Consider the following 27,107-nt stretch of genomic DNA (forward strand, 5'->3'; position numbering starts at 1 on the left):
GAAAGCCACACACCTGTCTATATAAGACCTTACAGCTCACAGTGCATGTCAGAGCAAATGAGAATCATGAGGTCAAAGGAACTGCCTGAAGAGCTCAGAGACAGAATTGTGGCAAGGCACAGATCTGGCCAAGGTTACAAAAAAATTTCTGCTGCACTTAAGGTTCCTAAGAGCACAGTGGCCTCCATAATCCTCAAATGGAAGACGTTTGGGACGACCAGAACCCTTCCTAGAGCTGGCCGTCCGGCCAAACTGAGCTATCGGGGGAGAAGAGCCTCGGTGAGAGAGGTAAAGAAGAACCCAAAGGTCACTGTGGCTGAGCTCCAGAGATGCAGTCTGGAGATGGGAGAAAGTTGTAGTAAGTCAACCATCACTGCAGCAATCCACCAGTCGGGGCTTTATGGCAGAGTGGCCCGACGGAAGCCTCTCCTCAGTGCAAGACACATGAAAGCCCGCATGGAGTTTGCTAAAAAACACCTGAAGGACTCCAAGATGGTGATAAATAAGATCCTCTGGTCTGATGAGACCAAGATAGAACTTTTTGGCCTTAATTCTAAGCGGTATGTGTGGAGAAAACCAGGCACTGCTCATCACCTGTCCAATACAGTCTCAACAGTCTCAACTCAGACGAAAACCTTTTCCAGAGTGCTCTGGACCTCAGACTGGGCCGAAGGTTTACCTTCCAACAAGACAATGACCCTAAGCACACCGCTAAAATAACGAAGGAGTGGCTTCACAACAACTCCGTGGCTGTTCTTGAATGGCCCAGCCAGAGCCCTGACTTAAACCCAATTGAGCATCTCTGGAGAGACCTGAAAATGGCTGTCCACCAACGTTTACCATCCAACCTGACAGAACTGGAGAGGATCTGCAAGGAGGAATGGTAGAGGATACCCAAATCCAGATGTGAAAAACTTGTTGCATCTTTCCCAAAACGACTCATGGCTGTATTAGATCAAAAGGGTGCTTCTACTAAATACTGAGCAAAGGGTCTGAATACTTATGACCATGTGATATTTCAGTTTTTCTTTTTTAATAAATTTGCAAAAATTTCTACATTTCTGTTTTTTTCTGTCAAGATGGGGTGCTGAGTGTACATTACTGAGAAAAAAAATGAACTTTTTTGATTTTTGGAAAATGGCTGCAATGAAACAAAGAGTGAAAAATTTAAAGGGGTCTGAATACTTTCCGTACCCACTGTAACTCAATCATAAGTCAATACAGTATCAACTCATAATCCTATGGAGCAGACTCCCATGAAAACAAAAAAGATATACAGCAGGTTCAGATACATAATGATGTGAACGTTAAATACTGGTATCAACTGGTAAACAACGGAGAAGTATGTTGCAGAAATAAAAGGAAAGCTTAAAATCGATCAGTTTAATTGGAAGTAGTATATGTACACAAATTTTTTTATTATCTCATTAACCTTACTACTCTTCTATTTATGAACATTGACTTGTACATAAAATAGCATACAATGTGATGTAAGCGTTGGGCGCGGCGTGATTATATACAGGCAATGGAAAGAAGAAGAGAGACGCAACTTCCTGCCGTGATGGCATGGTAGACTTGATTGCAGCAACTTAAAGTGATCATGTGATGAATCACGTCCAATACTCAATCGCGTGAGTTGAAATCTTCCAACTCGAGCGTGAAATTCGTGTGGAACAATTTTGAACCTGGCTTTATCCAATGTTCAGTTTTTTGTTCTGGAAATGTATGCAAATTATGCCATATTTAGTTAGATAATACCTCCTTTCCATATTCAAACATAACATTTCAGAAAACTTGTGACAAACTGTCTTAGAATAATCGAACAGGAAAGGTCCATGGTTATATCTATTAGTTAAAATCTTGACCCAATTTACCTGTAGTGTCTGGTCTTAGTTGTCAACAAATGCATTACATTAAATACATTTGTTATTCCTAGTCCTGTTCAGTTTAATTTACTCGCTTAGTATTATATGCTTATATATGCAATTAAATTGTTAGCCTTTTTGCCTTTATTTGATAGAACAGCTGAAGAGAGCGACAGGAAATGTGGGAGACAGAGAGAGAGAGGGGATGACATGCAGCATAGGCCGCAGTGGTGAGGACTTTAGCCTTGTACATGGTGCACATTCTCTGCCAGGTGAGCTAACCGGCACCCCAAAAGTTTCTTGTTCTGAAAATAAAGTTTTATAATGATGACAAACCGGTACCACCCATTCGGATGGTACCACAACAAAATGGAGTGAACCTTTTTGTGTGGCAGCAAACCTGCAGCAGTAAAAACAACTGTAAGACACATTGGAACATAAAATTATCGGTTTTACCAATATGATGTTCAGTTAAACCAAACACAGTAAGCTTCAGGACTCCCATGGCCTACTTCTTGTCTGCATGAGTAAAATCGCTACTCTTCCTCTTCACCGTGGTGCTATGTTATTCTCTGGTCAAATTTGGCTGACACTAGCTGAAATAAATACCTTGAGATTCCGCTGTGCCTTAAGCATAGCTGTTTGAAGATGAACTACCCCCCTGACTCCTGCCGAGAGATCAGAAATGGATAATGGATTTAGGCAAACACGACAGGGGGGACAGTCATTTATATCGAGCAAGCTATTTTCAAGTTGCTTCCACCTGAAGGAAAAACTTCCTATTCGTCTTTGGAGGGCTGACAGAACACATATGCTCTTTTCAGCAATGTTCTGCTTCACACTTGCACGGTTACACACATTTGGGAACTGTCCGGAAACCGCAGCCTCACGCAGTCCGCCGCTGGGAGCTGCCCAGTAAAACAACGCTTTTCTGCTGTCAGCTGCTGAGCTGCTCCAGTGGAGCAGCTGGAGGTTGCTCAAGGACATTTTAACAGCAGGTTCTAAAGAACAGGAAAACATTATTGGTTCACTTCTCATGCCATCCACCAAGATGGAGATATTATCTGAAGATGTGACTTTACAGGGTATTATTACCTGCAGACTGTAGGGTGTCGCTTTGGGGAATAAATTGGTGGGTATTTGGATGAAGGATGTAGGGAATCACTGTCAGACAGCACTTGTTTGTGAATGTGTGTGTGTGTTAGAAGAGGTGGGAAGGGTGCTGAAAATGTTTTACTACATTCTTCTGTATGTGTTTTCATTCATCTAGTCAGCTACTTAAATGCCATTGCTTTGCTGCAGATGATTCTGTGGCATTTGTAAAAGAGATGTCTCTTATGTATGTAAGGTGTGTAAGGTTAACATCTTTGATGCAAACTTTTTTGCACAACACAATCAATCTGTTTCCCCAGGAAAACCAAGAGCAATTTAAATGTCACTGTTCTTCTCACAAGTAAACAACAAGAATGATTTTCACAGCATAAACAAATCAGCCTGTGCGTTAATGTTTTTCCAAATGGTAAAAACTAAAATGAACAGTATGGATGTGCTGAGCTGTTTACAGTGTTATTGAAAATGTATATACAATACAACATATAAACACACTCAACACATCAAACACAGTTCTTGTCAGATTGTGTAACAGCTACTGAAACACCCATTCGGATGGTGCAATTGGCAAGGTGGGCATGGTGTGTGGAACTCTAATTTAACTTCTCACAAAACTGTCACTTTTAGTGTGTACAACAGAGCCCACCATTTTTTTTCAATATGACATACTTTGCTAACAATACACTGTATTCAAACAGGCATTATAACACCATAGTCATCAACTAATTTTTACAGCATACATTGTGCATGAGTGAACTGCAATTATGTTGTGCTTCTTCCCCCCAAAGGAATTTAAAAATTTCTTCTTTACTTTCTTTTCAGCTGTAAGCAGGTTAAGAAAATAGTCTATTTAGTTCCACTCGTCAGCATGTGAAGAAGCCTGCAGCAGCCTCTGCATTATATAATATCTTAAATTCCTAATTACACAAAGGATAGATGAAGGACAAAAGCATAATGCCAAACCTCTACTTAACCGGTGTAAGGCATTCCTTAACATGCATACCTCATACATTAAGGGGAAGCCATTCCGGGGTCTGATGGCTGTGCCTAATAAGAGGACATTAACCTTGAATACTCCCAAGGTCTCACATAGCAAAAGGAATCCAGATGGGCCTGCGCTGCATTTGTCTGCAGACAGATGGGTTTTAACGGTGCACCCGCTCAAGCTGCAAACGATCCCAAGTTATAGCAACGCTCTGTTTATGTTTTTACACATTTCACATTATTACTGAGTTCCTTTATGTGTGAAGGTTGGAAGCCAAATGGATAAGCAGAAAGCGGGGTAAAAGGAACAGCACTATAGAGATTATTTACAATGGAGCCACTTTACATGTAACTATTTGGATTTTAAACTGTACTTAAAATATTTTATATTCAAATGTCACATTTTGTACATATGAAATGCTGAATGTACGAATGCTGGTTAAATGTATCTCCTCTAACAAACAAGAGGACTTCATATAGTGCTTTCCTTCCTTGTAATTTATGTTTGGTCCACCAATGTGTTTTAGCCATTCTAAAGACAAGGCTCTAGGGACTGCAGTGTCAACTAGTTGGTTGTTCCACCACATTGGGGTATTTATGTTCCCCATAGGATAAATTGTACTAAGTTGATGCTCTCACTTTTCATTTACCAACATCAGCGGTAGATGGTTTACAACTATATACCTGCAAAACGCTGTAGATTAGGGCTGTCCCTGACTAAGGTTTTACATAGTTGAAGGTGTGAAGGTTCTCAGTCATCCAAGAGACTTCTTCAGTTCTGAACTGAAGAAGTCTCTTGGATGAGGGACGAAACATCTTCTAGTATCTTCAACCAAGTCCAGTTGCCCTTGACCTCAACCTTCGTTGGATTTACATAGTTGAATCAGAATTGTCAAGTCTTGCCTATTGTTGACTGATAGTCAACTTATGTACTGTGTTTGTGCGCGGCGACTGCGGGTAACACAGATAGCTCCGCTTTAATCTTGACAAGCTGCAGAGCTGTAATCTCTATTCATTTGTCAGTGTAACTTATTATGTAGGCTTATTGTTGACCCCTTTCTCTCTGCTCGCCTGCCATTCACCGGCCTTTTGCTGATTTTGGGTGCATGCCGTGCGGCCGACAGCTGCATGTACGTCGCGGTTCCTCGCGGGTCTATTTCAATTACTATTTAAAAACAATGTAATATTATATGGAATATAATATTATTTACAGAGCCCCAACAATTCCCACCATGAGAAAGTTGTCCTGATAATATTGTTTTTTTTCCATTTCCACAGCACTAGTTCCATCAGTAGAGCAAGAGAATTGTCAGGTGTACTGGGTCCAGGAGAGTTTGCCGCCCACCCTGAGTCAAGGTTCTGCTCAAGGTTTCTCCCTGTTAAAAGGGAGTTTTTCTTTGCCACTGTCCTCATTTGCTTGCTTGTGGTGGGAATTGTTGGGTCTCTGTAAATAATATTACAAGGAGGATGGTCTAGGCCTGCTCTATGTAAAGTGCAATGAGATAACTTATGTTATGAACAGGCGCTGTAGAAATAAATCAAATTGTCTCTATTCTTCCAACACTGTTAAGTTGCCAAGAATAAAACTCAATTCTATCCTCCAGAAGTTTCATGTTACACGTCTTACAGCTGTCCTTCCACATAGGTAGGCTTTTAATATGCCATGAAACAATAGGAAGTGTTAGGTTTAGTTGACAGTAGTAATATTGATCAGAAGTACAGCAAAGAAGAAAAGACTTTGAAGGAAGTATGAAAACATTATGAAAATGCAAATGTTTTCCCCCTGTTTAAGGATTTTTGCAGGTAGTTTTTCCTTATCTGAATTAAGGATAGAGGATGTTGTGCAAGATTGTAAAGCCCTTTAAGTCAAATGGTTTTGGGTTGTTTAGATAAACATTGTAAGAATGTTGCCATGCTGACATCAAATCACAGTTGTGCCTAAGTATAACTTTTACAGAGCTGCTAGCATGGCTGAAGACTCATATCCCGTTTGCCATTTCACATCCATCCTATAGGCAGCTACTTTGTCAAAAATGTTGCCTTTGTGTTAATATTTTTAGACATACTATGTTTTATTGTTACCTAAAATGGTAACCTGGTCGAAAATATTACATTACATTTTTTTTAAACTGTTGCTGTTTTCTTTTTGAAGTCGTTGTCCATCAGCACTTTTTCCTCAGCTGACTCAAGAATGAGCTGAAAGATGTGATTTCCTCGTCTTTCAGCCTAAAAAAGCCATTTTGTTTAAAATCCTTGGGATCTTTCACCTTGTGATTCTTACAAGCTGTACTACAGTCCTTTGAACGTAAGAGGGTCTATCCCTCTCTTGCTATAACTTTTATGTTTGATGTTTTTTTTATTAACCTCTATTTGTTGCTTGACAATAAGGCTTTCACAAAATGTACTGCTTTCGAGTCCACAGGAATCCCCAGCAAGCCCCCACAGTCAAACCTATAAGTAACAAAAGATACAGTTCACCTTCTATAGGTACTTACACAACACACAAGCACACACTAAAATCACCTTCCTGGTAACATAAATCATCCTCTTTACCCTTGATGGTCAATGATATGATTACTGAAGTGATAGCCTGGGTGTGCACATGCAACCTGGTCCATGCTCTACTGAAATGTAAAATTTAGCCTCTATTTATTGATCAAAGTACATTTATTTTCTGCAGTGCAAGCCTTGAGGTTGCCTAGCAGACGTGTCCTATGGCAAGTGTGTCAGTAATTACAGGTGAAAACGTGTCTCCAAAACAGAGTTTGTGAGCTATAAATCTTTGTTCTCAGTAAAGAAGTGTTTCAAGTTCTCCTGCAAGACGTCTGAGATGTTTGGGGCCCAGGGCAAAGTAAAGGTGGGAGATGTTTGCAAGAGGCTTAGACTGTTCTGAGCTCTCTGTACTGAAACAATGGGAATTACTTTGTTCCTGTGGGGGCTGGAGGGTGGAGGAGGAGGGACAGATTTAAAGAGATTGGTTCAGAGAACGAGGGAGAGATAGAGATCGCTGTAAGGGATTTGGCAAACATTAGCATCGGTCAATTAGAAGCTAAACTTGTGCTGAAGAAATTGAAATGTTGTTAAAAGACTTCTGCTCCCTCCTCCCACACTTAACCTTTTACACAGAGGGAAATAATTAAAAATCCCAATGAAGAGCCCATTGTGAATTTATGAATAGCAAATTTAGTCCCAATTATCTACGACCAATAAGATGCCACTGGTAGGGTGAGTAATGAGGGGTTATAAATATCCAATGTCATATGTTGTGAAATGAAAAGTGATCAACCCATCATAATGACTTGTGTCTGCTGACTAACCTGACTTGAGTTACTGGCTGATCTAAACAGATATAAACTGTTAAATTAATCATCTGCTTTGTTAATGAAATCACAGCTTACTGAGTGGCTGGGACACTAATTGTTCAAGCTGTCTTTATAATGGGTTCAGCTCATGATAGAATAGACAGTAAATGTAGACATCTTGTTGTAGAGTATGCTTCTTGCGTTAAGGTTTACACAGACCGTCCTCATCTCAAGGCGTCCGACACTTTCCGAAAAAGTGACAAAGCGTAGTTATTTATCAAATAATAATTGACTAAAAGTCTAGGTATTTTAGTCTGATTTTAGTCGAATGAAAATCAAAAGTATTTTAGTCTAGTTTTCATTAACCAACATTTTAGTCTTTTCTAACTCATTAGTATAATCTTGATTAGCATTTTGGTCAATCTGCTCTAACCAGAAGAGAGATATGATTCGAATGTTAGGTTTGTTCTCCTATTCTTTTGCAAAGGAGACATTATCTTATCTCATTGCTTGCTGTGCGATATAATTAGGCACCTCTGTTATTTTGTCCGCCTTACTGTATTTGAAATGGGACCAAACATCTAAACGGCTCTTTCTCCCTAGCATGTTGTGTTCATCACCATAGTAACGTTTTCTTCACGCACCAGGCATGAAAATTTAGAGGGAGAAAAAATGGCTTGTAATATTTTGTCTCCTCATTATACTGACAAAAAGAAAAAGAGATTTTACTAAAAATTTTATTTTATGAATTACATTTTAGTCATTTTTCATCAACAATATTGCATGTTAATTTAGTCACAGTCAACATTTAAGGACATTGTCGCTGTCTTGTCTTGATCTCGTTTTAGTCAGGGAAAAAAGGTTGTTGAAGAATATATTTCATTTAGTTTCGGAAGTTTCATCAGAAATGTTAGTGCCTAAACCTAATTCACTAACTCCATTCATGTCGACCGGCCTCATGTAAAAGACAGGCACAGGCGGTCTCTTGTATGGGTTTCCTGAGATATACCAAACTTTTCAACAAGTTCTACAGTGTTGGCACACTGTGTTTATCTGATCCAACCACTACTTAACTTAATGGGAAACTATAAGGCTCCCAAAAGAAAACTCTAAATGACACTGGAGGCTCTTCAAACATACATTGGCATTTAGCAACACTTGCCCAATGTAAAAGTTGTCCAGGTGTCTCAATTAGAATATATATGGCTAATTTTACAACAATCATTTGTATTAACTATAGAAAGTTGCACACTGAACAAATAGGAATAAACATTTATCAAGGGAAAAAATGAATAGGCCCAAAGTTGATCTGAGGCCTTAATAGCAGACAGGTTACTCCTAATACTGAAATACCATTGCAAGCTTCACACATGACAGTGTTTGATGTTGATATTTAGCATGTTATTGGTCCTACGGGGAATCCTTTAGCTGATGCAACCAAATACTACTAACCATTTAGATGAAAATTATTTGGCTTTTACAAATGGCGCAACCCATTTCCATGTACAGAAAGCCACAGTTTGCTGTTGGCATGTGGCAACCACCTAGAGGCATTACAAATTAAAGTTCACCAATTGTCTATTTATATGATTAAGAAAATGTGAAATGGTCGAATTCTTTTTGTTTGTATTTTTTTTAAACAAATGCACATTCATACACTGTTACAGGTGCATTATTCAATGGGCACCTGTTACTCATTTACTTTCTCCACTCTGGTTAAGCTACTATATACACAGATCTGAGGCTGTGTCTCTGAATAAAGAACACGTACTTAAAATACGAGTATAGGTGTATGTCTCCCTGTCTGACTCTCAAACTTTCCACCTCATACAATTTCATTCCAGGGAGGATGAACTTTACAAGGCCCTGAAAAAAAAAAAAACCCAACAACATGTCTTTGGCTATAGAGGCGCTTTAATGAGCACCTCATTAACTGGAAGGCCTGTCTGCCTGGTCATATGCAGCTGTGACTCACACTAACACACGCACACAGATGCAAAAACATTTGCGCAATAACACAATGATGCACACACACACACACACACACTGTGATGACATTTGATAGGCTGTGTGTCTGTGTTCTAATTGAGTCTCCAGAGAGTCGTGTTGGCACTTAGCACCAGAAAAGCCTTGGTGCAGCCAGTCTGGCCAGCAGATGGAAACACACGACAGCAACAAAGAGTGGTACAACACACTCTTTACACTATGTACACTTTTCTGATAAATTCACTGACTCATTCAGCCAGTTCCATCTGAATAATTTGATCTATCCATCTAGGCCATTATTTAGAACAAAACAACTAAAAGCTAGATAATCTCAAAAGGCTACATTTTATGTTAGATTGCTAATTGGTCTTTTGACTTTCCATCAGTTAAAAATAAATCTAGGATTTCAATTAATCCATACATCCTGCTGATTCCACTTTTTCTATTTTCTGGTCATTACATTACATTTACTGACACTAGGGTTTACACAGTGTATTAATCATCATGCAAAGTACCTTCACTAATGCTAAAATTTCTATGTTATTATATTTTTCAGTTGATATTTATTTATTAGAGCAACTGTCAGAATCAGAATCAGGTTTATTGAAGTAAAAGGAATTTGCTTTGGCATTTTGGTGCACAACTAACACCAGTAGATAATAAGAAAATATAAGAAAGCAGTTGATATGGTAAATCTGTTAGCAAATAGCTGTATATTTACACATCAAGCACAAAAAAAGCAACATTCGCATTAATTTACAATCATGTTTCTGGCCACCTAAAGAATGTGAGTCCAATATTCACTCTGTTTTAGCTCTGGTTTGGTCACCACAAATCCCTGAAAAACATATCTGGCGCATTAGCTTGCTAACTGGCTAACTTTTTTGTCTGTCGTTTGGTGCTGGGCAGGTGGTGTGCAATGGGTTAGCCACCTGCTCCTTGAAATGAGGTTGTTTGTCAGCAGGTAAAAGGAAAATAATGAGCTAAAGTGTAATCGAACACCGGCCTCTTGTGAGAAAGTCCTGAGTTTGATTGACACATCCATCCACCTCCTTTCTCTTATTGTTACCCTACATCACCTGACTTCCTCCTTTGTTACAGTCATATGGCCACTAGAGGTCGTGGCCTAACAATAAACGTGAATGTGGGTTGCAATTACCTGCTCGAACAAATGACCTATACAGTCGTTTTACGTTTTTTTTTTTTTTTACTAATTAACAACCTCATGATAAACTCTGTCTGCCTGGTTGAGCACTTAATGCTTTGGTCTAGTTGTGAGACATTTCAGCAAACTCACATCATCCTAAGTCCCCATCTGTGGCAGTTACCTGGTAAATGATGTATCCCCATAGCACCTCTACACCACCGTCTTAGTTACGCTTCACAGAGGTCGTCTCCAGGAAGCGAAGCTGGCAAAGTGATAAGAGAGTGTTCATTACTCCGACCGACCCCCCTGAGGGAAGGAAGGCACCTCCTCCTTTTCCTCTTTTCCCTCATGACTCAGGGAGGAGTAGATGTTAGGGACTGAAGAGTAAAAAGGTAGAGGCTTTGTGTGTGTGTGTGTGTGTGTGTGTGTGTGTGTGTGTGTGTACTTTTGCTAGTGAGAGTATATCCTACAGCAAAAAGTCTCCTCTTATCCCCTGCTGTGACAAAACTCTCCCAGTCTGCTTTAAAAGAGCCAGTGCTTGATTTAAAACAAATCCGAAAGTGCAGCTTTGTCACAGAATCTTAATCAGGGAAAATCTGAGATACTAAGGAATAAAAAAAATGACTTGACTTGACTCTTCTCTCCTTTTCCTGTCTGACCATCTTCTGATGTTTGATGATTTTTCCTTGGCATGCCATTTCCTCCCCTTGCTTCCCATATCCGTCACGTTCCTTTAGGTGAGTAATACTTTCTACAGGAAATCCTCCTTTTTTTCATTTCTTCTCTCCTACTCCCCCTCTTTTCTGATTTACCCTCCTCCCCTCTCCTCATCTGTTTCCCCCTCCTTCCCTATAATCTAATCTCTTTTACTTTGCTTTCATGTCCCCAATTCTCCTCTTCTCCACCTTTCCCCCCTCTCTCTCTTCCTTGATTCACTCTCCGCCCTTCTTCCATCTCATTTTTTTTCTCCTTTACGCATGTTGAAGGATTAATAGCTACCAGGTTATGCCTTGCAGAGACACGGCGTCACCTCCTCTCACCCGGAACAACGTCCTAAGATGAACTGCTGCTGACTGCCTATTTGTCAGCTCGGGGCTCATGCCCTTGGGCTATTTATAGTCCTGAATGTGGTATAAGAAGGGAAAAGAGAATATTGAGAGCCACTGATGAGCTACTTGTTTGGGTTTTTCTTCTTTCTGCCCCTTTCACTCTGCCTCAGGCTCTTTTGTTTCTGTCAAAACTCAAAAAAATCAAACTGTCTGTCGACTTGTCACTCCAGAGTATCTCTCTGCCTCTATCTTTCTGTATAATCCTCAAATACGCCACCCTCTCCATCCCCTCCTGCAAAAATCTCCTCCACAGACATCTTTCTTGGTTTACCAATCTAGCAGTCAAGTCTTTTGGGAAACACAGACAAAGAAATTGGCTGCCTCTTTCTGTCACCTCCTCTTTCCTCTTCAGCCTTGCTCCTTCCGTGCCTTCATTGGTGTTGCTATAATGAAGAGTTTTTATCAGCTGGGGGTTGAAAAAGCTGTTGTGGCGGGGTCTATAAGTGAGGCAAGAGATCGACTACAGATAGATACAACCGCAGACCTCTGAAGTTAGACAAAATAGTAAAACATTAAATAAGAAATGTAAAACAAGATTAATAGATTATGAAAACATAATGGAAAGGGTGAATGACTATTATAAAAACAGCCTGAATAGATACATTTTTAATGAAGCTATGTTATACATATTTTATCCTGTCCAGTGACCACAACTAACAAATACAATCATACCCCCCCCCCCCCACACACACACACACACACACACACACACACACAAAAACACAAACACACACAAATATATTCCCAACAACAGTGGACTATCATTTTACAGCGACCAAGTGTGGACCTCTGTTTCTGGTTCAAAAACAGAATAAAAAATTATTTGGGGATCTTTTTACCATGTTATTACTGCAAAAGTGCCTTTTAGTTTTTAGTTAAAAAACACTACCTCTTTATCCTGCAGTGGAGCTGTCTATACCCAACCTGAATATCTTATACATAATGTTATACCTGCAAATTAGAAGTAACTTGACTGCATGCACTAATATAAAGGACAACATTTTTCAGATTGTTTACATCCATGCACAAATTCATTTTTTTTCTTAGGGAATTCTTATTTGTCTATGTTCTTGTTGGTCATTTTATGACCTCTGTGTGCATTTTAAAGAGGCCTTATTTTGTATTTGCTTGTAATAATAAAAATATTTCCCAATCTTAGGCAGGTTTGGAATCATATGTCAACTACGATTTGTTTTTTTGCAAACTCTCAGTTCCATTTTTGCCATGCTGCATCATTAGACAGATGTCAGACATATTCCATTTTGTCTGTTCACCAGTAGCCTACATTTAAACCTTTGTGACACAGAATAATTGAGTAAAAAACAACAAAAGAAAGTAGCTACTTTCTGTTTGCAGGATTTACAGCAAAATAATGGAAACAAGAAACTACTCTCTGAGCTGACTGGCTGGCTAAGTTTGGACTGAGATCACACTCATCTGACTAAACTTCAGTTCCACAATATTCAAACTGGATGTCAACATTTGCAAAACAAAAAACAAGAACACACGGCCATTTAAATGAAAGATCTCATGAGGTGTGTGTGCGTGTTACACCAATGAACAGTACAAAATAAAAGAACAAACATACTGCAATTATGTCCTCCTCAAATATGCTAGTTTTATCCTTGCCTAATTAGATGTGGCCTAATTAGCTGTGGCAGAAAAACAGTGGAGCATCTGGCTTTTAAAGAGATGGTGAAGCAACTGCACATGTAGACTGGCTCTTTCAAACAACAAAATGGAATGGGTCCACTCTCTGTCGAGAAAAGGTTCCCACAAAGCATGCCATGGCAGTACTCTACGGCTTTGAGATTGTTATTTTTTGTCTGTACCTGTACATTTATCCTTTATAGTGGTACTAGAAGAAAGGTCATGGAGTAACTAAAACTATCATAAATTCTCCTCTGAGGAAAGTGACTATACGCAGCAAATGTCATGGAACACTTTAGATCATGAGGTACATTAGAGACCAACGTGTTGGTTGAAGAGAATCATTGCCCTGACAGTGGAGCTACAGGCAGGTCATCACAAAACTTGGAAGATCTTTATGTTGAACTAAGTTTGTAAAATGATGTGTCCAGGCCCCTGTCCTAGTGGTCTTGCTTACTTAAACATAAAGTTAAGCGCATACATTTGTTGGGATCTGTCTTTTTTGTCATTCTGTACGTTTGCAGTAACATAAACCATTACTTTTTGAGTATGTTCTCTGCTTGACATTGCGAGAAAAGTAATGAATTCATATAGGCCTACAGCCATTCATAATGGAAAAGTCATTGGAGGAATTTGGTGGCAGTGTAAAATTTTCTATTAGAACCTAATCTTTTGCTATAAATTTATAAAATTGCTATATTGTCTTTTGGCCTTTCACAGTTATGATTGTAGAAATGCACACAAAATTGAGAGGCTGATTTTGTCACAATGAACAATATGGAGACTTTTGTTGACTGGTAATGCATGACAGTAATAATTTTACTTTTTCCAGTAGCGAATAGTACAAATTACAATTTCAATTCCAGTAATAATACTAGATTATCCCAGAGAGGCTAAAGATTCTTTAAAACACACTTTCAGATTTGTTAAACCTTCATTTTATTTGTGAAAATGCAAAAAAGGTAGACTTCACTTTACATGACTAGGCCAGAACATTAAGTGCTTAAATCCCTGAATTGCCATTTGCAGCTATATTTCTTTTTGCACAGCTGCATGTGACTACATCTCCAAAGTGGAGGATTTTTGCTTTATTATTTTGGACAGTAGACAGCTTAATTCATCATCATCCTCATTTCCTGGTGCTAAGATCGTTATGAGGCAGCCAATTTTGTACTGAAGGTTTTTTTTTTTTTGTCAGCTCTAGAGCTGATGATACACAGAGCAACTTTTTTAGAGCAATCGTGCAGGGCAACGTTGCCATCAATGGTAATGAGTAAAGATTACCACCGTAATCCCCTTCCCCCACCACTCCGCCACCCGCCCCGCACCACCACTATCCGTTCAAAACATAGTCGGACTTGCCACTAGCAAGATTGCACAGCAACATTGCTCAAAAAGTTGCCCGTGTATCATCATCTTAAGATCTCCTAGCAACAACTTGTGCTGTCTTTCATTTAACTCCAACTGTGTTAAATGATCATTGAGGAGCAGTAAAGTTGGATTTTGTGGTATGACCTTGCATATCAATTCAGACAAAACTTTGGATACCTGACCCCAAAAATCCTGAATGGAGGGAACCACTTGAAAATTTGTTATTAATCCTTTTATTAAAAAAAGAAAACTGTGAACACAACCACAGTAAGTATGGTAGGTTGAATTCTAACAAGTTTTTAAACTGATGAATGTTTACAATGAGTAGTTTAGGCAATAATTTGCCTTCATTTTCGCTTCCAAATATGTTATCTGGAGGTTTGTTTAAAACCTGTCTGAACATCTGGCCGCTGATGTTCTCTGCCTTCTTAGACTTTTTTTTCGCCGTGCTGCTGCAGTCTCACTAACTAACCCCAGCAATTAGCCCAGTGAGCACAATATATAGAAGTGACAAACACAGGAATAAGAAGAAAGGTGTAATAAACCAGAACTAGCCTGTAAGGGCAATGAACAAGAACAACATCTTACAGTATATGCTCGTCAAATGTCTGTTTTAAGGCAGAGATTTTACTTGTATGTCTACAAATGTATCAGTTCATATAAGGGTAGCACAAGTGTGGAAAATGTGGGATTGCTGACAGTGTTTACTCTCTTAATTGCTCAGATATGTCTCTCCTTTCCACAGGTCAGGAACCTCACATTGCCTGACCAAGATGTCTACAGGCAGACTGCTCACTGACCACAGAAAACTTTTTTTTTGTCTAATTGTTACACGGAATCTCAAGTGGACACACTCAGGAGTCAGGAATAGTGAGCTTAAGAGTGGTACTGCTTTGTCATCATCATGACACTAACTACCCCCATAATCTGCTGATTAACTACAAAGGCATGCCACATAACCATAAAAAGACATGCATAGTTGCTGCAGTGAGTCAAAAAGTGTAGGCTGTGTGCCAGAGTATTTGATACATAGGGAAGAGAGAGTGCAGCAGTTCAGGTGAAAAGTCAGCATTTTGGACAACATATCTGCCTGTTACCATTGGCAACTGTTTAAAAAACAAAATGTCTTTTGGCTTTTTGACATAGTATGAATGTGTTGTTCCAGTCTGACTGGTTAAAAATATGTACTAATAAGACATTAATTTATAACTCTGTGTTTTTGTATATTTAATATATTATAGAAATGTTTTGCACTTTGCAACCATTATCTGAAACTAACATGGAACATTCTATGAAAAGCCTGTTCTTTGATTAGTTGTTCTAGGACTGTGTTGGCATTTCAGTTCTGTCAGATATGATCAATGCTACACAATAGTATGGCTATGAGTATCATACTTAAGTTAGGAGTGAAGGAATGATGATGGAATTAGATGGAATTACGTCGCTCAATAAGCCAACAATGTCTAATCCCACCAGTCAAAACTTGGCTTATTATACAAACACACACTGTGTGATTATGCTGTTACATTTTCCTTTGAGAAAATAAATAATTGCATATGCCTATTATTATAATGGTAAAACCCTGGAAATTAAATTATGTTACCATTCAATAACCCTCTCCCTTATGTATAAAAAAAAGCTTTTAACTCATGTGTGTTTTTCCCTTTCAGTTAGTAATAGCCAGTATTCCTTTGTGATCTCTGATGTGATTCTCCAGTCACTCAAGCCTGGCAATAGAAGACACCTAATCTTTTACCACTCAGTAGCTGAATAACATCATGATGGGGTGAGGGCGACCTTTGCTGAAGGCTTCATGAAATCCATTACAGGTGAATTAATGTTTGAAATACGTGTGTGTGTGTGTGTTTTGTGTGTGTGTGTGTGTGTGTGTGTGTGTGTGAGTATATATGTGTCTGGACTGATGCATTTGTGTGAACTGATGTTTGTTGTTTTTAAAATAATAATGTTTATTAGCATAATTACTCTTGTAAACCCCGATAAAATTATGTTTAGGGAGAAATGTGTGTGGCACCCACAGACAGGTTTTTTTCTGGTTGAAAAAAACAACCAAGCTAGGCATAGCTTGACAGAGAAATGGTTTTGGTCAAACTATCAGAACCTTGACTCTGACTGACGTCTAGCAGCAACAATTGGAGTAACCTGAGCCTGACATAAAAATCACAATCAATACCCATTTTTAGATTTCAAGAATAGTTGCTTCACATTATTTTGGATCCTTGAACCTCTGCTGAAAGGTACAACAGAAGTTCAAGGATCCAAAATAATTAAAAGAACTGTTTGAAACAATATGGTGCACCATTTTTGGGAGTGCTGAAACCCATTTACACTGTACACAAGACAAATGGCACTTAATCTTGCTATGTGCAAAGCTGTGTTTGCTCTGATATGTGGCAGGTTTGGTGCTTGTGTGTGCTCTGTTACAGTTGCAAGTTTGTCAACACTTTATTTGCCCAGTGCATGCTGGGATAGCCCCTGCCCTGCATGACCCATTACAGTTTAAGCAGTCTGAAAAAGTATGCAGTAGAAATGTTAAAATAACTCTCATGATGACTAAATGAACTAGTCTATTTCACACAAGACACATCCTTAAAAAACAAGCTATTGTCAATGATCTATATACCATTAATATTCATAATATCTATAACACTTCTAACGACCTACTTGTCATCCAATTCTTAGTGTACTTTCTTTCATTGTAAACAAAAGCACTCAACTTTTGAGGTTTTCTCATGACTTGAAGTGGAATTAACACTTGCGATACAATATGAGTAGTACTAAGGAATGAGTGAGGAACGACCTGATAATCTCGCTAATAAAGGCAGGAATCTCTGCGTGTCTGTCTGTTTAGCGGTTTTGTCACAAACCGTTCATCCAATCGACTTCACACTTGGTAGCCTTTAGTGAAATTTGCAACACGTTCAGAATTAATAAATATACTAGAGAACAGAGTTGAGCAGAGCGGCTCGTGCGGGCAGGGCTTATGGCGCTCCACTTTGCAACAGTGATGGCGGGGTTTGCTCACGGGGGCGAGGCTTATATGCTCCAATGTGGTAGTGAACTGTTGAATCGGAGTTATTGTGTTGTAAGAGTGTAATGAAGTTCTAAGGAAGCGCTGAATATCTAGCAGTATCTCCGCCATCGTCATGTTGTTTCAGTGTTATTAATGCTGTAGGTGAAACCAATAGGACGCACACATTTTGAACAAGCACTGCACTAGTTGATTAAACTATGGAATAAATGAGGAAAGAATCAGGAAGAAACTGATAATGAATGACCTGATAATGATAAATTGTTCATAAGTAGTTAGTTAATTCTGCAGAATGGAGGACTATCTAGTATAAAATGATGATTTGCTAGAGAAATAACTGGGTAATTATTACTTAATAAATAGCTGTGAATCGACATACTGACCACTTCAAGGACCAAATCTTGAGAAATTCAGAATATCACGCAAACTTATAAGTACCTACTCAGGACTGGCGATGTTCAGGAAGGCAGTCAATTCCAATACAAATAAATCCTCCACGTCATTTACCATCCATCCAACCGCTTATCCTGCGTACAGGGTCGCGGGGGGCTGGATCCTAGCTGACATCGGGTGAAATGCGGGGTACACCCTGGACGGGTCGCCAATCCATCGCAGTGCCCGACGCCATTTACCTTTAAGCAATAAAACTGAGGACTGTTATGCATTAGTTATTAAGACAAAATGATATATGTTCAGCTTTCAACAGATATTTTGATGCCACTGGCCACTTGTTTGAGAATGATTGCACAGGGACTCTCCCTGCAAATAGCAATTATATGCATGAATCCCATGCCAATCCCAGGTGTTCGTTCTCTTTTCAGCCTTTCACTGCTGATATTGATCCTGAGGCCCTGAAGGCCAAAGATGTCAAGATTTAAATGGGTGAGGATAACTTGGATCTTTTCTTCTTATGCATGTTTACAGCATTCGCACAGAGCATATTACACATTTAATCCTTCCAATTCGTTCTGCATAGTCCGAAGTATTTGAAAATTCTCTCAGGTGGTATACAAATAAACATAGCGGTGACCTTAATAACTATCAGCCAATTTATTAGTTGCCTGTCAAATATGTCTAATATAAATTGGCATTCCTCCCAAATATATTATAATTATAATTATAATTATAATTATATATGTTTTATTATATTTCAAAAGGTACAGTGTGTAATTCCTGGCCACATGCTACAAACAAATGCAAGTAATGTGCAAGAACTGTATGATTTAGTAATTGCATTGATGACAGCCTTGTTTACAGTTAGACACATGAAAAATAAACCTTGCGAACTTTCCAAATTTCTAATCTTGCCTCATTTGATAACAGTAATGCCAAATGGTTACAATGTGGTGAACTATTTTTTTTAAATCGGTGTCTGTCAGATGGTCTGAAGGGGACACTACCATATCAGTAGAGCAATAACTTAGGCTAATGCACAGCAGATAGTAGCGCAGGTAAAGTATTCTTAAATAGTATGACTTTATTTTCATTAAACAGGTGGTGTTATGCTCATTTTCAGGTTCAAAATCTTATTTAGGGATTGTACCAGAACAGGTTTACATGGTTTAATTAAAAAAAAACACCATATTTTTTTGTCATAGTGCACATTGCTGTAGCTCCTCCTTTCATCCTGTTTGTTGAAGGCTTCGTTTTAGCTATGGAGTGACACGTCTTGTCTCTAAATGATCTTTGTTGGGAGTTGCACACACGCAGTTCCTAGTTAAGGACTACTAGCCAATCAGAAGTAGAGCAAAAAGACAGTAAACAGCTTCGATTCAGCTCTAGGCTACATGTTGCCGACCAGGTTGGCAATTTAGACTGGAGCAAGAGTTTCAGAGTGGTGAGCTGTTAATCTGTAACAAAAGTATATTTTATTCTATCCAAATATCATCTAAATGGTTTATCCAGATAAATAAATCTGTCAGGGATGGATATCTCTGAACTATGAAATCACATGTGTCTACGGCAAGGGTTCCTTAACAATGCCATGATGTAAGGGCTCTCAGGTTTAATCCAGAGTGTATGTGCATGCTTATCTTTGCTTTCACTCAGAAAGTACTACAAGGCAAGGCAAGTTAAGAGACTCTAACCCTTATTCCTTAGATACAGTCGTCAGTCGTTGACAGCAGGACCCTGTCAACAAGTTAACAGCGGAGAAAACAGGGACTCTAAACCTTGTAATTCTACTCAGCCCAGTTAACTGAGGAGCAGCAAGACAGTGTTGACAACAGCTATAACAAATGCCGGAAGAAAGATTTTGTTTTGGACCCCTACTGTTAAATAATAAAGAAATAAGGACAGACAGATAGAGGGCAAGAGAGGAAAAAAAAGGCTAAAATGGAAAGGAAAAATACGAATAAATAAAAAAGAAGCAAAGGAGTATGCGCCAAACACAGTCCTCCTGTGAAATAAATGAGGAAAATGAAAATGTGAAGGAAGTACAGCCAAATCTTGAGCCAAGGCAAAATCGATCTCTGGGACTAAAATAATCCCTCCTTCTTTTGTTTTTTTGACAAATCCAGGAAGTGCTGTACTACATCTACACCCTGAGACAGCATGCTTTATCCCAGCAATTTAGGTGGAAATGGGCAGAGATTCAAAGAAGTGGGATTCTGATAGCGCTGGGTGGGATTTATGCCAGTACTATTTGTAGGTGGTACCAAGTATCAAACAGATTCATGTTAGCTTAAAGGGATGCTTTTTAATTAACATAATGGAAGAAGAGAGACAATTAGACAATATGTACTGAACTGCAAAACTACAAGAAGAGCAAAATGATGCTGGTGAGGGGTCAATGGGGCAGATCCAAGATGGAAAGAATGACACAAACATTAACAACATTAAAGGGGCTAAATGTTCTTTTCAGCGACCACTAGTGGTCCGGATATTAGAATGCAACCTGGTTGGTAATTATTACATTACCAACCTGTTTCTTCACTGGAAATTAGAAATTGGTTCAGCAAGCAAAGCACATTCTATTAATGTGTAGCTACAGCAGCTCCTCACAATAGTATAATTATTTAAACTAGACTCAGTAAAGTGGGAGTAAATCAGTAAATGTCTTTTTGTGTCTAAAATGTTAGTAAAAGCAAAACCTGCATTACATGTAGATTACGGTCAATGTCTCGCTATTTTGAGATACATCTGTAGCCATGTGAAATAATTTCAGGTTTGTCACACGTCTGTAGCTTAAAAACTATACATAAACTGCTGCAAAATGGTGGTGGCAGAGATGCATCTCATGACTTAATTACTTCTTGTTGCTCACATGTGAAATGAAATTCGCTGTTTCTTGGTTTTGACATTTCAGTCATTTTAACATCCCAAAGTAGCACAAAAGTCTGGCATTTTCTACTACTTGAACATGTCAGAACACAGATGCAAAATGGCAGCAACAGGGTGATAATAGGGTAATAGAGTGACAACTTTTTAGCTGACTTGGGCTTCGGTTAGTTCCCCTAGTAGAGCATGCTTACTGTATACAAAGGCTAAAGGCCTTTACTGCAGCTACCTGGATTTCATTCCACCCTGCGGGCGTCCTTTGCTGCATGTCTTCCCCTCTCTCTCTCTCTCTCTCTCTCTCTCTCCCACATTTCCTGTCTCTCTTCAGCTGCTCTTTGAAATAAAGGCAAACATTGCCCAAAAACGTAATAATAAACATTAGCTGGCTTGCTAGGTCTTGTGTTGTTGCGCTTGCTTGATATATTTGCTTGTGTTATTAAAGTTAAAATAATACATAACACACTCAGACATTGGTAACGTTACCGTAAGTGCTCTTGTGTCAGTTGCTGTCTAGCTTTGTTGGCTTGCTTGCCGCCCAAGTTTTGAGCAACACTGTGCCACCTTTTAACGTTCTAATTTATCTGCTGGTTTAATGGGTAGTCTGAGAAAGTCAAGAATAGCCTGAACGGCATTGTGAAAGTCTCCAAGATAATTGGAGCCCAGCAAAGAGAAACAGGTTGATGGAGGAAGCTAAGAAGCTAAGAAGAGAAAAAGAGTTACCAAGCAAGAGGCTACTGGACGTTGGCGAGAGCTTCTTGAAAAACAAAAAAGGCTGCAGACGCCTAGCTGGCATTCTTTCTGTTGGCATAGTAAGTAATACTACTGTGTCTTGTGTTGTCGCACTTGCTGGATGTTTGGCTATTTTAGCAAAGTTGTCGACTTGCTAGTTTTTGATAATAAGTAATGTAATATAACAAATGCAGGTGTAAAGCTGTCCTTATTTACGAAACAGCAGCGGCGCAAAATCGCAAACAAAACACCAAATAATATAATATCACATAATATTTTACTGTAAGGCAGATGGCATCATCAACAGTTGGAACGACCTTGGGATTTTTCCTCTTTCCTCACCCTGTCTTTCTCTAATTCAAGTTAAAACTGCCCCCAAATCACCCTTAAAGCAGGTAACTTAATTTCAATTACCAAGAAGCTCCACTTTAAGTTTCATGTACAAGTTACCTAAGTTGGTAGTTATCCCAGTAGCATCAAACATTTTTTCCTGTAAATTTTTTTAACATTTCAAAAAGGAAAAACCTGCTGTGCATATTTGAAATGTTTGCTACGCTCCCCTCAGGTAAAGCAGGTGGCAGTGTGTAGTACATTAGCAATAACAGTCAAGTAGAAGAATAACAAGAAGAAGAAGAAGAGCAGCGTGAGGGGTTTAGGTTGGACAGCACATTGCTCTACAGAGTATTTCATTCGCATATTGCCCTAAAAGTAGATACGTGCAAACCTATTTCCTTTATTTTACATTTAAAATCCCAATGTTGACAGGTGTCCATACACTGTCCTGATGCCTGAAAAACTCGCTAGAGCACCAAATGTGTAATCTGCAGCTGAAAATAGTCCCCAACATGTACATAATTTACTTCTGTTTGAGTAAAAACAGAACATTTATGAACGCTGAAAGACAGACTAGCGTATTTGGCGTTGTTGGTTTTGGTCTTTCATGGTATTTGTTGATAATTATAAAAATACAAAGCATTACCAGCCTCATCCTTCAAATCAGAGAGTCTTTGGAAAACTATTTCATGTTGAGAGTTCAAGTTAGATCAATGTGTCTCTGTCTGTGTCTTTGTCAGTGACAGAGGTAACATAAATTACAGCACTCTGTATTAGGAATGAGGCACTGCAATTTTACACACACACACACACACACACACACTGTATAGAACCAAGTATTAGGGAATGTAGTGCTAAGCCTCGGAGCTGGCTGTGTTTTCCAATTTCACAAATCCAAAGGTGTGATGTTCAAGATGCAATTTATTCACACCTTCCCAGGACATCTTGCCTCCAAAACCGTACATGAGAACTATCCAAAAAGAAAAGAAAAGAGGGATCTTACAGCAGGGACCTCTTGCTATTCGTATGTGTGTGTGTCGCTAGCTATCAAGTTAGCTGTGGGTCTTTAGTTGAGGAAATGGTGAGTGGCGGATGTTTGAGGGTATTATTCTCCTCTTTCCTCTCACAAACATACACACAAAATGATTTAGTCGCTTCCTCGTCCTCCTTCAGTCTCTGACACACACACACGAACAATCTCTCTCTCTCACGGCCACACACACACTCCTCACAGTTGTTTTCCCCTCGCCACAATAAATTTATCAGCCCATCCCAGCAGACGAGATTTAGTCCAACTTCCTAGGCACACCCAGAAGCCAAAAGCTACAGTGAGTGTGTGTATGTGTGTGAAAAAGAGGGAAGATGCAAAAGAGGGACAGAGATAGTAAGATGGGGGTGGGGTATGTCAACCAATATTTGCCATGATTACCCTCATCTCTCTGGATTTATTTTTTTTTATCTCAACTTGCCAAGAGTCTGGTTAGGTATGTGAATCTTTAAGGGGATTGTGTTGTTCCTTAAATTTAGATAAAACTTTGATAATGCCCGGTTTACATGACTGTGGGTGTACAGTATATTCCTCTGTATGTGATGTCTGTCCTTGGGTGCGTGTGTGTATGTGTGTGTGTACTTTTGTTAGTGAACCAAGGAGCCTTTGGTCATATTTTTTGCTCGCACTCAAACACACAAGCTTCCAAAAGTACTAAAGGCCTAAATTTGTATGATAAACAGCACGAAGTTAAGCTTCTCACAAAAAACATACTGTCAGCGGAACAAGAAAAGTCGTGCAATTACACGTCTTCCTCCGCTCTTTTTAATACTGTCAGCGCATCTTTATAAAGATTTAATATGCAGCAAAAAAAAAGCCACTTTGCAAAGTCAGGTGCTGTCAAAATGAGACTAAGTGAATGCACAGAAATGCTGTTTACCTCTGTAATGTCACTCACTAAGCAGTTTTCAAATAAATGGCAGCACACACACCATCACCTGAACCCTGCAGGGAAACACAACACACCCACAAAGTTTAAGAAAAGCTTCCAGAACCCTGTCTCCAATTAAATCCTACCTACACGGTCCAAGTCATTAAGAAGTAAGCTGGTGAATTGTTGAGATATAACAAAAACAAAGAAGCTTCAACCAATTTAGGAAGTGACACCTGAATTGTTCTGCATCATTGCTGCTATTACATCACACACCTGTGTCTCACTCTCTGTGATGAATGGTTTTGATAAAGCAGCCTGGCTTGGTGGAAATCGATTTAACAAGAGTGAGACTGTCCACCTGATGGGGCCTGCGTCACTGTGGCTCAGCATGCTAATACACAGCTTCCACAATACTGGCTCTAAACTTTCTTGCACATTGCTATATTATGTCTAATAATTGCCTGATATCAGACAAAATTGTCAATTCAAAAGGTTTGGAAAAGGAAGTCTAATAATGCAATAGTTTCAAAAAGTAAGTAAATGTAATGGTACAGTATTTTATCAAGTCTAATAATGCAATAGTTTCAAAAAGTAAGTAAATGTAATGGTACAGTATTTTATCAAGTCTAATAATGCAATAGTTTCAAAAAGTAAGTAAATGTAATGGTACAGTATTTTATCAAGTCTAATAATACAATAGTTTCAAAAAGTAAGTAAATGTAATGGTACAGTATTTTATCAAGTCTAATAATGCAATAGTAAAAAAAAAAGTAAGCAGAAAACTGATGGCAGGCCAAGTTCCACTAAGTATTCAATCGTCATTAAACTTGAAATAAACTAGAAATGATTAACTGATTCATACTGCTATGAAGTTATCTTCTTAATTTCATATCAGGCTTTCATATAATGTGTCTTTATGAAGAACTTCAGCAGCAACGGAGCTGTAATCCAGGTAGGTGATCACACATCATTGATGACTGCACTTTAATTGTCAGTAATAACACAGATCATTATAAAAACACTTCACAGGTACAAGCTACATAAACAGAGTGTTATTGAGAATAAACTGCATCCAGCTTGGAGCTATAAATTGCCCCCAAACATCCCAGCTGCTACATATGGAACTTAACAACCGTATGTCCACAGCTATTCTCTCTTATTTACTGTAACAGAGTCGACACAGAACACCCTCCGCCTATCTCAAAAGTGAGTCAAAATGAAAACACTGTCATGCACTACCTACCTACCCTAACACTAATATCTACCAAATGTAAATTACATTAAAAATGTAAAGGATGTCAGCATTGGGGATATAAAAAGGATTTATTTGGATTTTTTTTTCAGAACACCTCCAACAATTGACACATGCGTATTTAAATTTGGTGTATCACTAAATAATCTCTTAGATTAACACCTTTGCTTGCGTTAATGCACCTGCAACTATCTGGCATCTGTCATTTTTTATCAGCAATAATATCAGTACATTTCAATTATTTTACTAATTAAAATACCAACGCCTCTAGATTTAGATTAAAATTGGAGTGGTAGACCTGGCCCCGTTTCAGAAAGCGGGATTAGTGAAAATTCTGAGTATGTTAAGCCTGAGATGAGGGAAACTCTGAGTTTTCCGTTTCAGAGAGCGAGATCAGATAATCCCTAGATCAGTAACTCCGGCAACTGATGCTGTTCACAGGATAAGTTGAAAAACCGTCTCTCTGACTCCTCCCCTGCCGCGGAGCTTGAGGCGGCTGTCTGACATACTGTTTCATTTCCTCATTCATTCTGTAAATATCAAAGCACATATCTGAACTTAAACTTTAAAATCCCTGTTAGATAGGCTATTAGTTTTTCACCCAAACATGATCTTGAACATGATCAATCTGTCATCGATGTATGGACAGATCTCCGCACATTGTGGATTTATCCTCAGCACAGAATAAAATCTTTGTCCGTCTTTAACGCTGTGACTCTGTGGACAGTCGCACTGAAAACACTTAGGCTACTGTGTGCTAAATTACTGCAGTAATCACTGTTTAATATGTAACCTATAAAACTGATCAATGAACAGTAATCTTTCATATAGGCTAGTCGCACTTTCCTAACTTTCCGCAGTTATCATCTGGAGATAATATAACTATTTCTGAGTGAGGATGACTGTGGTGCTGCTGAAACAAACAGTTTGCTGAAAATACGGTTTAGGCTAAATGTGAGTTTTTCATTATTACCTGCTGATAGTCTGAATGTGTTTTGACAGCATTAATAAAATATGAAATGAGCAAGATTTATTTATGTAAAATAGACGACTAAAACTTTAACATATAGACACATTTTCCACTGCAAAAAAATAATTAATAAGCTAACCTATTGGGTGTGACTGTGACTTTACAATCACAGGTCCACCAGTAAACTGTGTCTTATATTTGATCCATAGGCCTACCTATTTTCATAATTAGGTAGGCAATTGCCACCGGTATTTAGTCCCCTCGGGTTACAGCTTAATAAATATAGCCTTCTTATTTAAAATCAAATGTAATGGGCTGTAGCACATCATTCATTAAGGAAATTCCAGTCTGGTAAATGATGAATGAGCAACGCTGTATAGTAGCCTAATAACGTTAATGCATAGATTCTTCTTCCACTCCTGCGTTTTAGAGCATATCATGGTCCGCGTTGGCACGCATTCATATTACTAGCTCCACCCGATTAAAATAGAGACTCTGCCTTTATTTACCCGTTGCCATGGTGAATCGTAGTATCGGTGCTCCATTGATGATGGCTTTTTTTCACAACAACACTCAGGGTTGATTGAACTTATTCTGATCAGCTGTTCTGGAACCGAAAATTCAGAGTTTCCCATCTCAGGCTCAATCAAATCAGAGCTCAGGGATAAGCTCAGACTTTGTTAAGCTTGCTTTCTGAAACATGGCCCTGCTCTATCCAAGAAGACTGTAGCCTACGATGCTCTTTAAGTCAAGGATGAGTCTCCAGCAAAAATACTATAGCATGTCAGAGTTAAGCCGCTTTAGAAGACTAAAAACCTTGGATCTTTTGCTGTAGTTCAAATTAGCAGAACACATTTATGTGTAAATGAAGAAACCAAATACATCCGAAAAGAGCCAAGATGGTTCCCCATCATCGCACCCACACAAACATAATAAATAAGAATAATTTAAGATAACTCCCACAGATTCCAAAATGTGTATTAATAGGCACAACTAATACTTGAATACCCCATATCGGCTTAGACATAAATGTAATATAAGGATGTGTA

At 38.8% G+C, this 27,107-nt stretch overlaps 1 protein-coding gene across 2 annotated transcripts in view; it reads right to left on the bottom strand.

Moving 5' to 3' along the window:
• brinp2 (bone morphogenetic protein/retinoic acid inducible neural-specific 2) overlaps positions 1-27,107 on the bottom strand; it is a 215,118-nt gene that overhangs the window by 26,612 nt on the left and 161,399 nt on the right. The window lies entirely within an intron of this gene.

The sequence above is a fragment of the Micropterus dolomieu genome, linkage group LG06 (genome assembly GCF_021292245.1).
Source record: "Micropterus dolomieu isolate WLL.071019.BEF.003 ecotype Adirondacks linkage group LG06, ASM2129224v1, whole genome shotgun sequence".
Lineage (NCBI taxonomy): Eukaryota > Metazoa > Chordata > Actinopteri > Centrarchiformes > Centrarchidae > Micropterus > Micropterus dolomieu.